We start from the raw sequence: 15,625 nt of genomic DNA, 5'->3' as shown, positions 1-15,625 counted from the left end.
AACTAAAGCAAGGAGCAGCCCAGATCAGCCCAGTTACAGTACCTGCTAGCTTACATGTGGGCCAGGCATGGTGGTTGGCCAGGCTGGACCAGCTTATAACACCAATCAGCAGATGTGAGAACCAGGAGAGGTGCAGGACAGGCTCGGTCTGGTCACATCACCAGAAAGTTCACATTAGGGCTGTAACTCGGGGCTGACTCTGGCAGGCTGGGTGGCAGCTGCAACCAGCATGAGCTGGAATGGGGACAGACTGGGGCAGGCCAGGTGACAGCACCCATTAGCAAATGCTGAGGTGAGACAGGCCATGCTGGTCTGGACTTTAGCACCCATCAGGACATGTGAAACCAGAACAGGGGATGGAGTAAGCCTGGTAGGGTAGTAGTAGGTACTCCACTGTTACACCACTGCTCATGCTGGCAAGTGTGAGGCAAGAACTGGGGGCAGACCAGGCTGGGCAGAGTTCCAACACCTGTTGGTTTCCATGTGAACTGGTATGGGGGAGAGCCAGGCTGGGGTAGCAGATTGTCTCTGCTGGTGCAGACATGAGCCAGAATAAAGGCAGGTGGGTTGGGCTTTGCCGGACCATAAGCTGGAAAGTGCCAGAACTGGAGGCAACATCCTGACAAGCTAGACCGTGGAACCACCTGGAGAGTATGAAATATGGGGTTAGGAATGGGCCCAGTGGGGAAGTTGTGGGTTCCTCTCTGATAGCTTGCAATTCCTACTGGAGACAGCAGAAATCAGGACTGAGGGCAGGCCAAACTGGACAAGGTGGTGACACTTGCTGGCATGAGTGTGTGCTGAAGGCTGGAGTCAACTGGGTTAGGCTTTATTGCCCAATGATGTATACAAGATCTTAATGGGATGGGGGGCAGACTGGGCCACTCCACTGCATATGCTGGTGGGCGCAAGAACCAGTGCTGGGGTCAGTCCAGTTGGAGTTATTGGGGGTCACTCTGACTGGGCTGCAGATCCCTCTGTGGCATGTGAGGGCCAAGTGTGTGTTGGGCAGGGCTGGGAAGGGTCGCAGCACTCACTGGTTTGCTGAGGACAGAAGGCAGAAACAATTGATCAACAACCCCAGTGAAGCTTGACTGCAAATTTCTGGGCAAAAGGAGATTCAGAGGTGGACGATGACAGCCAATCGACCTCGGAAGGTTTTCCTCATCCTTGGAGCAGCGCTATCAGCAGTCTCAGAACTATAGAAAAGACATGTACAGAACCCTCAGAAAATGCTCCACAATGGGAAGTCTGAGATGACATCAGGTGGCAGTTTCTCATCTTTCAGGTGATGCAGCAGTCAGGAAGCTCGGCATGGCTTCTCCTCTTGTATTCCCCTCTCCCCCATATACAGTAAGAAGAAAAAGAAAATGTGTAAACAATGGTATTACACTATGCCTTGGTCAATTATACCTACATCATAAATAAATGAATGAATGAAAAAGTTGGCACTCAGCCCAGCACGATGGCTTGATTGGCTGATACTCTCCCTTCAGGGCTAGAATCCTATGAGATTGCTGGTTTGCATCCCAGCTTTTCCATTTCCCATCCAGCTCCCTAAGTGTGGTCTGGGAAAGCAGTGGAGGATAGCTGAAAGACTTAGGACCCTGCACATGCGGGGCCCTGGTTTCAGAATGGCTCCACTCTGGCTACTTGGGGAGTGAACCAGCGGATGAAACATCTTTCTCTTTGTAGATGTGCTTTTCCAATAAAAATCTTGGAAAAGCTGTTGTCCACCTCACACTCCTGCTGGTACTTGGATTTTGGCCCAATACCATCTTGCTGTTTTGAGTGTATCACAGGAACATGGATTGCACTGCTGGTGTTCTCTGAATGGCGTCTACTCTGGTTAGCCTTTTATAACCTTGCAAGTTTCCCATCATTTATTTTATTAGTGATGAAACACATTAGCATTAGGATCTCATTTTAATTTTGAATTCATCTATTTTACCTTTGAGTCTTATGAAGTTGTGCTTCAAGTAATATAGTTATGATTACTATATGTTAAGCTTCTTCACCCCTTAAAATACTCCTTGTTCTTGAGTACATCTTGCTAAGTATTTCCAGCTTTTTCTGCATTAGCATGTCTGTTTCTATCCTTCTACTTTTAACTTTGTATAAAGCTGCATTTCTTAGCACATTTGCATGTTTTGTAATTCAAGCTTTCTCCTTTAATGCAATTTTTATGATTCACATCCACTAGAATTAGTTACGACTAAATCTAAACTCTGGTAAATTTGCTTTGTTTTGGGTTGAGCATTAGTGTTCACTTCCTAGGATGCTGCTACCGGTTACAATCTGAACAGCTTAAAACAACACACTGTCTTGCAGTCTGGATGTCCACTCATCCAAAACATGGCATCACATTCATGTTCTTGCGTAAGTTGAGGGAATCCTTCCTGGCATATTTTAGGTCTTGGTGTTTCACAGCAATCCATGCCACTCAACTGACACATGCACTGTTCCAAACTCTGTTTCCATCACCAAATGGGTGTCTTCTCGCTGCAAGTCTTCTCTTTTATGAGAATTGTCTATACCCAATAAATTTCTATGCTGATAACCTCATCCCAAAGTGATTTGCAAAGGTCTATTTTCAAATAAGGTCTTAGTGATAAGCACTTGTCTTAAACCTTCAATATATCCTTTTGGAGGACAGAATTCATGATTCCATTTTACCTTTGTTAACCATAGTTTTAACTTAGGGTTTTTTTGGGAGATTCCTTGTAACTTTCTTGTTATACCTTCAAGTAATACAATCTCTTTGCATATAGTATTCAAACATTATGAACATGTTTTTATAACTTTTCTCTGGCTTTTAGTCTACTGGAAATCGTATGGTTTACCACCATGCCATATACTGTATAATATATCATTTTAGTTTTGGTTAACAGATTAATACTTGCATATTTTTTACTGGACACAGTATATTTCAATACAGATAATATATCAGCTGCTGAAATCAAGGGACTAACGTTTCTATTTCCTAACACAGCTTGTTTGGAATCTTCATCCTTTCAGTTCTTGAACAATTTCACATAACACACCACTGTGAATTATAATCCGTCCACTGTACTATGAACACTAAGACTTGTTACTTCCATCTTACTGTGGCTGCATACCTATTACTCAGTTTCTCTGCTTAATCTCCAAATATGAACATTCCTGCATCTTAAGGACATCAGCATGACAAGTGTCGTGCTTGTTTTCCTGTATCTAGCCTATTTTACTTGACGCAACAACCTCAGACTCCATCGTGATGCAGATGTTGCTTCATAGATGAAAATTCCATTCTAAATACTTAGCCTGTTTTCTTTAAACCATTCACTCATAAAAACCTAGCCAGGATTGATTCTGTATCATGGCTTTTGTAAAGAGTTCTAAAACCAATACGGGTGTGAAGGCATTTCTTCTGGTTATACATCCCAATATAGGATAGAGTCACATGGTAAATCCATTTTTAAGTTTTCTGGGGGATCTATGTGAAGATCCTCATGATTGTACTAATTTGCATACACACATATTATTTATAATGGTTTCCTTTCTCCATATTCTTACCTGAATGTTTCTATTGTTTTGAGAATATACATCCTAACTACAATGACATTTCATTGTGAGTGCATTTTCCTGATGCCTAATGCTAGTATTTTTTCATATACTTATTAGCAATTTATTTTTTCTTTTGAGAAGGCACTAATCATTTACATATTCCTTCAGTGGATTATATTATGGTTGTTTTTGATGTACTCATATGTTCATAATACTCTGTCAGGTGAGTAACTTAGAAATCTCATTTGCCACTGCAACAGCTATCTGTTCAGTTTGTTTCTTTTACTAAGCAAAACAACCTGATATAATTCCCCGTATCTTTCTACTTTAGGCACTTAAACTCTTATCTTTTTAAAGTATTTTCCAGACATACTGACGACTTAAAAGTCCTCCCATGTTCTTCCAGTAGTCTCATAGTTGGTTATGTTTAGGTCTTTGATCCATTTTGAATCTTCTTGTAGACTCACTGGATGTGTCAAGTTTGTCTTGTACATAGGGACATTTAGATCTCCCTTTTCCCAAACACTTAGCTGTAGCTGTATAAATTCATTGCTTGAATCTGCATTATGTTCTATTGGTCCATCTGTCTATTTCTCATCCAGTAGTAACATATTACTTGGATTACTGTGACTCTGCAGTATGCCTTTAAGTCAGATAATTTTGTCTCTAGCTTTGTTATATTTGTCCAAGATTGTTTTGGCTAGTCAGATGCTTTGTGCCTCTGTATGAAACCTAGGATTTTTTTTCTAGCTCTGTAAATACTGCCATAGATATATTTATGAATACTGTATTGAGGCTGTAAATCAATTCAGACTCTGGACATTTTACTATATCAATTCTTCCAATCCCAGAACATGGCAGGGCTTTTTGTATCTTCCTCAACTGATTTCAGTGTTCTATAACTTCTACTGTAGAGGAATTCCAGATTCTTGAATAAATTTAATCCAAAGTAATTTTCTGTAGCTGTTTCAAGTAGGCTAATAAATTTCCTCACCATGCTTGTTTTGGTGTATAAAAGTATTGCTGATATATAATGCTGACTTTATACACTAAGGCTTTGCTAAATACACTGATCACTTTTAAGGGTCTTTTGATGCAGTCTTTCCTCTCTACAGAAATCATCTGAGAACAAGGACATCTTTCTTGTCTTCTTTCCTATTTGTATGCCTTTTTCCTTGCCTAATTACTCATTAAAACATCCAAAATTGCACAAACATGTGAAAACTAACACTCATTTGCCTCCATATAGAAAGTGCTCTCACTTTTGCTAATTCATTATATTGTTTAGTACACATTGTCCTTACAATGAGGTATGTTTCTTCTATCACTGAACTGTAAAGGTATTTAATGAACAATAAATGCTATTTTACTGAATGCTATTTATATGATCATTTTGTCCTTAATTATGTTAAGTAGTTTTTTTGGTTTTTTGTGTTTTGCTTTTAGAAAATTCAGTTAACTTTACACTATAAAAATGAAAATTATGTGGCTAAGGTTACACATACAGAATTTGTGTAGACTTAAGTATTTTTCTCAATGTCTGCCTGAGAACTGTGAGATTTTTGTCTCAATTGTTTTCTTCTTCTGTACTTTGGGTTCTTTGATCCAAATTCTGTGGGCTTAAAGAGTTTTTTCAACTCTGAAAATATTCCTATATATATATATATATTTTTGTTGCTCCATTTTACATATTTATTAATCTGGCTAAAGTTGTTCCAAAACTTTTTCTCTTGGCATTTTCTTCAGGAAAATTTTCTTTGCTACTGCTACGTTTTTTAAATGAAATTTAGTGAATTTTTTTTCTCTTAGACGCAGCTTCTTAATCTCTAGAAGCTTAAGTCCTTTTATACCTGTCAAGTTTTAACTTCTAAACACATGGAATATAATCAGCTTTTTGTGTACTAACATTTAAAAATTAGATTATCAATAAATACATGAAAGGAAGTTAGGAATTATGCATAAGGGAATGCTCGTAAGAGTCACAGTGATACTTCTTTACCTCCAACAGGAAAGGAAAGGGTGAGGATATGAAGGAATTGGAACCCTCTCACACTATTACTGTAAAATCTTGCAGCTAATTTGAGAAATAGTATCAAAACTACTATTTAAACAAAGATTCTTTTTAGAGTCTCTTTTAAAAGGTATAGGAGATACCACAATACTAAATAAACTCTCTTAATATCAACATACATGTCCTGTGCAGTAAATTAAATTTAATGTAAGATTAAAAAAAAAAAAAAAAACTACTCACTGCCTCTTACAGACCATCTGTTCCTTAGAGTTTTGTCTCTTGATCACTGTATTCTTTACACAAAATGTATTTTTGTGTTTATGTCTCCTGCTAAAACTTAGGGAATCAATTCATAAATCATTGTATTCTCTTCCCTTTAAAGCTGTACATGTTCAAGTGTGTGTGGAATCAAATTTCACACTTGAAATCTAAGGTCTTATCATTGTCATAGCAAGCAGGTGCACTGGGCTCTGGGTTCTTTAAGCTTCCTTCATAATTCAGACTCCTCATGCAAATCTAGCATGTGACCCACATGATCTTTGTTCATTACCTGCTCCATATCCTTCTCTGCAGATACTGTGCTGGCTCTGGGGAGATCCGAAGCCTTTGAAGCTCTCCTCCAGCAAGTGAGAATCTGCTGAAGCAGTTGCAGCAGGAGGTGTCTAGTGCAGTGGGTGGATAGGGTAAGTCAGGAACACAGAGCTAAAGATATTCTAGAAACTTAGTGTGGCATGGAGCAGTGTGCATGAAGGCACAACCATGGGATTAAGATGTAGTCAGTAGCCATAGAACTGAATGAATCTCAAAGTTCACAGTGCACATACTTCAGGAATATGGTACTGTGATTATCTGAGCTAACAGCCCTGTGACCCTGCAGCAAATCACAAACTGGTACTGTGCAAGTAGCATGACCATGATCTCTGTACTGCTCAAGCATACAGGGCACACTTCTAAGTGACAACACTGCTTCAGGTGCAGACAAATATCAGCTGCCAGGATGTGTTCTCCTTAATATTGGAAGATTATTCCTGGGTATCTTTTAAAGCACAGTGCTTCACTGACTGCAAACTAAGCCAGCATTTTTGATGTCTAGAGGGAGGGGAAGGCAAAGATAGTTAAAAAAGGCACAACTTGATTAATTGAACTCCTTTCACCAGCTGCAATAAAACAATCTAAAATATCCAACACACTGCAATTACCTTCCTACTATTTAAAGACAGTGATGTCAAAACAGGGCTTTCCTGTGTAGTGTGCATTAGGCCAATAAAATTTGGTTTTTTAAGATTTTTTCATTTTTAAAAATTGGAAAATCAGATATACAGAGAAGAAAGAGAAAAACCTTCCATCCAATGGTTCACTCCCCAAGTGGCTGCAAGGGCTAGAGCCGAGCCGATCCCAAGCCAGGAGCCCAGAGCCTCTTCTGGGTCTCCCAGGTGGGTGCTGGGTTCCAAGGCCTTGGGTTATCCTTGACTGCTTTCTCAGGCCACAGCAGGACCTGGATGGAAAGCGGGGTCACCAGGATTTTAACCAGTGCCCATATGGGATCCCGGCGCATGCAAGGTGAAGATGTTAGCCACTAGGCTACTGCATTGGGCCCCAATACAATTTTCACAAAGTGTCTCCCTGCACAAAAGAAAAGTGGTACTTGCAAAAGTAGGCAAATTTTTCTGTTATCAACAACAGAAGTTTTTCAGCTGAAGATTGCTGGGTTGACTTAATAACTCAACATATGATTTCAAAACTACATGTTTCTGTACAGCTGCATCGCCACACAGCTTTCCATGGGTCAGAATCTTCTCCAGGCTGGATGTGCTTAGTGGACGAAGCCTGGGTAGCAACTGAAGCCATCTGCTTCCTTGCTCAGGCAGTGCTGCATATCAAAACACACACAGGTGAGCAAGCACGCTCTCTCCCACTGCCCCAAGCTCCATGTAAACACCTTGTCATAACTTACAAAGACAAAAGTGGTAAAGGTGGCCTGTGGCAAGATGGATAGTGCAAGCCCAACTGGCTTAGTGTGATCTGTCTCCACCCAGAGCTGGGGAGTGTACTGGGATTCAATCTTTCAAACTGCATGACAGCCACTCAGTGGGAAGAGTGGGGATCTGACTGGGGTGGGGGGGGTGAGTGTAACAGGAACTCACGAAAATTCCTTCAGATTTATATAACACTTTCTAATGCAGAAATCACTTTTAAATGATGCGTATTTTTATCAATAGATAGCGCTTTTGTCCTAAATGTAATAATCCCAGCTAACAGTTCCATTGGTAAAGAAGAAATCAAAACTTTGTGTCTGTTTTTGTTTTGTTTTTACAAAATGGGCTTTAAAGAGGGAGAACAAACATAGGTAGCCCATCTGTTGTCAAATGCAGGAAAAAAATAAGCTTTCTATAAGTTTTTAGTAAGTTAAAAGAAGGTGCAGAACTACTTCAGGAATACAGTGTTTAGGTAAAATTAGAAACTTCTAGTTTTGATGGGATAGGGATGCCTGAGAAATATGACCAGTGAGATAGCAGGAATACTAGGACAGAAAGTGGTCAGATGGTCTGCATCATTCCTAATTTACCAAAAATTCTACTAGATAACCACCTTAAATTACAAACTAGCTGCAATCTCAACCCAGTAAACCTGGTAGAACAAATGTGGCAGCTCATGTGAGGGTATGCATGCAAATGAGCAATGGTTTACGGGATGAAATGGCAGGGGAGGGAGGTCAGGACATGTGCAGCACGCCAGCACCATCTGTGGGCTCTGGGCCAGCCGTTCTACTCTGCTATCGGAGGCTGCTTAGGTAGGACTAGGCTTTACCATGCAATCCCAGTTTCTCACTGTGGTTTCTGAGACTCTGCGGCAGCCATGTTTCTAGTGAGGAGTCCTCACCTGCGTCTTCCTTCACCTTCTATTTTTGTTTTTAACTTTCAAAAAGTTTTCTTACAGAAGGAATCTGTTATCAACCTGATCAGTTTTGTCCTTATGAGGTTCACACTGTAAAGGCGAAAGAGGAGGCTTAGATGAGTTCATGGAAAAATGGAATTTAAATACTTATTCCAGTGAAAATCTACTGAATTCATGCAGTCTTTTAATATACATTTTCCATAAACTTTTTGGTGATTCCTTACATAAAGAATCACTTTCAAACAGCTACTGAAAAGTTTCTCTATTAGATTATAACTCTAAAATCCAGTATATCTGATAAACTGATTAAAAACTTCTGTTCTCACCTATGAGGGAATCAGAGGGAGCCAAACTTAAGAAATCTCCCACTGTAAGTGTCTGAAAGTAGACATAATGGACGGCCTTCAAGACTGCCTCCCCTGAGGAAGGGACAGTTCTCCCCAGGAAGGCATCTCTGCAGTCAGGAGACCAGGAAACAAGTGTCCCAGGGCTTCCCACCTCGAGGGAAGCCTCTGCTGCCAGTATGGAGGCCCTGGCATCTGACACAATTCTTAACAACACACACCAGGGCCAAAAATAGAACGCTGTGGTCATAATGCACAGCGGTTCCTAAACCACACAAACAGGCCCTCTGATGACACAACACTGGCTGCCAGATCCCCAGGTGGGCAGAGAAATGTCAGATCCCCTGACCCAACTGGGCATCCCATGGAGGAGCCACCAGCACAGCCATCGTCAGAGGCTGTCAGACAGTTTCAGCAACCAGGGCAAAAAGCATTATCCCACATTCGTAGAGAACATGAAGCTCATGCAAACAGAGAAGTCCTACTCAATTCTATCCTTTAACTGGAAAGAAGAGAATCTGCTGAAAAAGAAACTCAATTTCCTGGAATCCATGAAAAAATATGAAGCCAATGCTTGGCTAATGGAGCAGAAAGCCTTTTATAAGCGATGCTATTTGAAGTTTCAAAGATCAGAGCTGGCCCATGCCCGGCTGCTAGGCCACAAGGAGCTGGTCAAATGGCTCACATCCAAGAGTTCATTTTCTACCTACGGTGCCACTTTAGTGGATGACAGTGAGGCAGCAGTGAAGACGATAGTTGAGAAAAGGGCAGAGGGGGAAAGGAACAAGATGCTCTTCAATCTGCACAAAAACACACCACACCCAGCTCTCCGGAGAGCGGTGCTTAAAGATCGTCAGGCAATTTCCACTCCAATCCTCAAGACAAGCACTAAGGAAGAGGGTAGGAGCACACCTCTGAAAATAAGCAGACTGCCATCTAAAGTGGAGACCAAGCGAGCTCTGGTTTTATCTCAAGAGTCTCCATTAAGTCCAAAGCAGGGAGCAGAACATACAAAGAAACTTCCTGAGGACAGAGCGCCAGAACCACAGGAGGAGCAGGGAACCATGGACTCCTCCAGCACACATCCAAGCATCAAGCAGAGTCATCTCCAAGATGCAGCCACTGGCAGGGAATCCAAAGGCAAGCTTCTCAGATACATAGTCCAAGGAGATGTAAGTGTGGAACACCCAAAGAAGAAAAGATTAAGTCCCAGAAACAATCTCCACAGCTTAGAATACGTACCTGCAGATCCAGCATTACCGAATCCAAATCACTCCATCCTCACGCAAGTTACTCATGAAAGAAACGGCTCAGTGTCTGGGAGAGACAATCAAAGGTCTCCCACAGCCCACCCATTTTCAAGGCTCCCTTTTCAACAGCTCCTTGGAGAAAGGAAGAGAGGCAGCACTGCAAGCCCACAAAATCAGAACACACAGTGCAGGAAGAAGACAGGAAACAGTTTTTGAGGAGAATGGAAAACAAACTGAAAGGATTTCCAGCACCACAAAGAACAGAAACTTTCTTTTCTAATGCAGTCCTTTACTTTTTCACCCATTAGCAACTACTAAATACTTACTCACGAATAACCTTACCCATGATCTAAACACTGTTCCTGTACTCAGGAAGAAATTTCTTTCCTCTTGTATAAAAACACAGCACCAAGGCAGGATTGAAAAGTAAGATATGGATGCAGGTCACAGCTGGCCTTGCAGCCCTTTGAATGGAGACATGGAGACAAGCAGTGAGAACGGGCAGCAAAGCGAAGCCAAGCTGGACAGGGACTAAGGCATCTTAACTTTTCACACCAGGCTTCTGAATCTTCACACCAAACAACAATTTTCAGAGAACTATCTAAGAGGATCACAACTCTGGGGAACGTTTTGGCAGCATTGCTTACTGGAAGAGAGTAAAAGACAGTAATTTAGGGACCATTAGCAACTTGGTTTTTTCAGGGTTTGGAGAGGGAAAAGCAATGCAAGGTGAGGTGAGGCTGGCTCTAATTCCTGACCTTCATACAATACCAACAAATATAACAAATGAAAATGAATTGACTACAGAAGCAAGGAGGCATTTCCTGCCACCAGTCATGCCTTATCCATGGAGAGTGGATCCAGAATCCTCCTCACATTTAGCTAAGCAAAGATAAAGCCCACTGCTACTGGGAGATGAGTGCTACACAGGAGCAGAGGATATGGTTTCTTGCTTTACTTACAACAATCCCTGCCACAGTGATTTTGGGTAAAATACCTCAGTCTGAGAACTCTGTTTTCTCATCTGTAAATGAAATCTGGGCGAGATGAGCAGTTAGGTTATTTTTACTGCTAAATTTACACAACCCTATTACTTTGCCACAAAAACGAAGACTGGATTATTGCCCTTGAGAGCAAAGAAACAACACCACTTTTTGCTCTGTCAGTTCACATTTCAGAATCTTTTTCTGGGAAGGGGGAGAGAACAACAACTTTTTTGAGATATATAAGGCAGTTATAATTTTTATTATCAATTAGGTGGACATGAGCTAAGACTATAATGTGAAGTGGACTTATGTATTAAAATGAATTAACACTGGGACTCTCGGGTTCCAAATGACAGTTAAAGTAACCAAAGCAAGAACTGATGTCACAGAGCACAGGACTGTGTAACAAGATCACAGTGCCACTTATGAAAACAGATGACTCAGGTGAGGCATAAGTCCTTCCCACACAACTGCCTGCACTTCATGTGAGTGCATCTTCACTTCGCTGATTTCCTCATGAGTTCTTTACATGGGTACATTCAGAGCATACAGATGGTTGTGATGAAAAACAAGGGAGCCATGCTAACATGAACAATGCAACGAAAAGTAGGCTATGAGGGTGGACCTGCAGAGAGAGTAAAAAGTCAGTGGGATGAAAGAAGTCCTCAATAAGGCAAAGCTGGGAAAATGACCAATTTACTCACCACCTCCTTAGGAATACTTGAAAGAGAGCTGGTTTTGCTTTTATTGCTTTTCTGAAACCAACTATGTTACTAAGTGCAAAATGAGAGTGGTGGTTGTCACTGCACAGTGGGAAGAAAGCAAAAGAGCATCTGAATGCCAGAAAAATCTATCCAATATCACGAATAATATGCAGTTTTTATTGGCAATTTCTCTGAAAACCTCAAACACTAAACAAATCAGCCCATTTGTCTTTACTATCATAATTTTATTCACACATTTAACAAATGTATCATGAAAAGAAAACTAAAATTGCTTCCTCTCATGGGAAATTCAGACACTATGCAATGATAAATGATAATGACATCTGAGAAACTCAAAATGGTGCATAAAGGTGAATGGCCATTTCATGGGTTCGGGCGCTGGAAGCAAATACACTGGAGATAATTTCTGAAATTGATTGTTAGCTACCGGAATAATTCACATTTTCCAGGGTCTAGGTGCACATCATACACTTTTGTGGGGCTGGGATCCTCATCTGCCTGAAGAAACAGGTCTTTACCCATTCATACTGGGAAGTAGAACAGAGCTTCCCAGTATGAACATTGGTAAAGACCAGTTTCCACCAACTTTCTGAAAACCCCTTTTATGTCCTAAAAAGTTACAATTAAAGGTGACACGGAGGAAGAGGGCAAGTTAGTATTCAAGACAGCAGGGAGCCTGTGGGAAGGTTTTCAGACACTCTGGTAACTGCGTGGCTGCATAAGGCATAGCTGTTTTTGACTTTAGGCACGGTGGTGCAAGCCCATGAAGACAGGCCCTCGCTTCAATGTATCTTGATCTGTCTAGCACAGATAAGGCAAAAATAAGTCAACAAATGGTTTTCCTCATCTTCCTTCTGTGTGATTTGTCTCTCACATGCTAACATTTCCAAGTATTCTGTCCTTGATCTTCTCTCCTCCCTATAATCCCTTACTCTAGTGATAATGCTTCTGTTAACAGGATTTTTTTAAAAGTCTTTTTCTGTAGGATTTGTTCTTGACATATCTTGAACTGCCTGACAGTTCACTATCTGCCTATTTTTGGCACTTCAACTAAATCATGATCTAACAGTACTATTTTTTCCCCAAACCCACTTCTGTTCTGGTAAATTCAACCTTACTACTACCCATCCAGTCATCCAATCTTTGACTTTTTCCAAATCAACACTCTGACTAAGTCCCAGTCCCAAGCATGTCTTGACTGTCTTCCTTCCTTCAACACTTTAGCTAATCTGCCTTTCTGGAATTACATCATATTCTACCTACAAAATGCATGGTCACTTTTGCTTTTTCAATTCATATTATAAAAGAAACAAACACAAATCCAATTACATCTTTGCATATTAAAGTTTCCAGATTTCAAGGCCCTCCCATTATCCTGATCCCTTTACCTTAAAGTTCAAGGAACTGTTTACTTATCTGATACAAAACCTCATCATGTGATAAGTTTCAGCTTTCATCACCTATCTGCAAAATTTCTGAAATTGTACTTCTACATTGCTTTATAACACTTGTTATCTTGCATTGATGTTCTGGCTTAATCCCCTTGAAACAGACTAGTTTAATGAAGTGGTTCTGAATAACTTCAAAACCTTGAAAAACTGAAAACTCCATAGGCATTTTGACCAGGGAATGTTTATAAAAGCATTTCATATTTGCAATAGGAACATAAGTATAATCATCCTGTATTAAGTCCTTTCCATTGTTCAGTTACTGAATCACAAAAACTGTGTGGTGTGTAGAACACAAATTACTTTCATGTGTTAGCCTGTTCCGTGAGTTTTTCAAGAGATGAAATCAGCCCATGTAGCTTTCCTGGTTACTTTCAGGTAATAAGAGATCTAATTTTCTGGATGTTAAAGAAATAATAAAAGTGAAACAGCAAAATACCAAACAATCTTAAAGCCTAAGATTGTTGAATGCTTAGGCCTTCCTGTAAGTAGGAAGCCTGAAGATCAAAGTGTACATAACCTGCTTCTTTGTTACCTTCTTTCCCATTCTATTTAAAGCTGGTCCAACCCTCTGGAGGGAACAGAATTTTAAAAAAAAAGATCTTACCCTATCTGCTCTAGTTTCTTGGTGATGTGCACAGGGTGTTAGTAACTTTCTTCCATGGAATATTCCCTGCTGACCACAGCAAAAAATTCTCTGGTATGTGTGGTAATTTCCAGCCTCTCCAAGATACCAACAGCCTTGACCCTGGACTGCTCTCAGTTGCTGCTTGCTGCCTTTGTTACGCCCATGCAGACAAGCTAAGCTTTAAGATGGCTCAGGGTTCAACTTTTACAGGACCATCTGAGAGTCAGAGGAAAGATATTCCATAACCCCTTCAATGCTGGAAGTTCCCTTTATTCAGTTTACACAGGCTACTTCACAAGTATCTTACCTTGGGACCTTTTCCACAAAATACCATTCCTGAATACTCCAAGTTCTAAAAATAATTGGCCATGGTCTCGAAGTACTCCATCTGAAATATACCTCACTGGTTCTGAGGACAGGGGAAGTTTCCAACTCACTGTATGAGGACCAATATTATCCTGATATAAAAACCAGACAAAGATAAAACAAGAAAATCACAGACCAATATCCTTTATGAATATAGATGCAAATATTCTAAACAAAATACTAGCAAACCAAATCCAGCAGCATAGAAAATGGTTTATAGCATGGACAAATGAGATTATTCCAGGAATGCAAGGTTGGTTCAATATACAAAAATCCATCAACGTTATACAACATATCAATAAAGGACAAAACTACATGACAGCCTTAATAGATACAGAAGAAGCATTTGACAAAATCCAATATCCTTGTTTGATAAAACACTCAACAAACTAGAAACAGATGGGAATTTCCTCAACTTGAAGCATCTATGATAACCCCACAGCTAACATCATACTTAATGGTGAAAGACTGAATGCTTCCCTGCTACCATTAGGAATAAGTAAAATATTTCTGCTCTTGCCACTTCTATTCAATATTGTATTGGAGGTGCTAGCCAGGGCACTTGGGCAAGAAAAATAAAAAGAATCTAGACTGGAAAGAAATAATTTCTATTCACAGATACATGATCTTGTATACAGAATCTAAGGAATTCAAATAAAAAAAATTAGGATAAATGACTTAAGAAAAACTATAATATACAAGATCAATGCACAAAAACCATTTATATTTCTAGACATTTTCAATTATTCAAAAATGAAAATTAGTAAACAACTGTAATAGCATTAAAAATAATAAAATAATTAGAAAAAAATTTTAACCAAAGAGGTCAGGATTTGTACACTGAAATACATACAGTATCACTGAAGGAAACTAAAAACCAAAACAAATGGAAAGACATCCCATGTTGCTTGGATTGAAAACTTAATACTGTCAAAATACCAACATTCCTCAAATTGGCATACAGATTCAACACAATCACTATTAAAATTCCAGCTGCCTGTGTTACAGAAATTGAAAAGCTAACTCTGAAAGTCATATGGAAAGCAAGAGATCCAGAATAGACAAAATGATTTTGAAAAAGAACAAAGTTGGAAGATACATTCCCAAATCCCATTAAAAGCTACAATAATCAAGACAATGCAGTACTGGATTAAGATACACATATAGAACAATGGAATAAAATTGGTATTTCAAAAATAGTTTTTATATATTTACAGTAAATCACTTGTAGTCATGGATGCCAAGACTATTCATGGGAGAAATGTCTTTTTGACAGCTGGTGTTTAGACAACTGGATATTCATTCACATACCAAAGAATGAAGTAGGACCCTATACACACCATATACAAAAATGGATCAAACACCAAAATATAAAAGCTGAAAGTACTATATGCCTAAAAGAAAACAGACACAGATCTTTGACTTG

This window comes from Ochotona princeps, chromosome 6, assembly GCF_030435755.1.
Source record: "Ochotona princeps isolate mOchPri1 chromosome 6, mOchPri1.hap1, whole genome shotgun sequence".
NCBI lineage: Eukaryota > Metazoa > Chordata > Mammalia > Lagomorpha > Ochotonidae > Ochotona > Ochotona princeps.
This window is presented reverse-complemented; position numbering follows the sequence as displayed.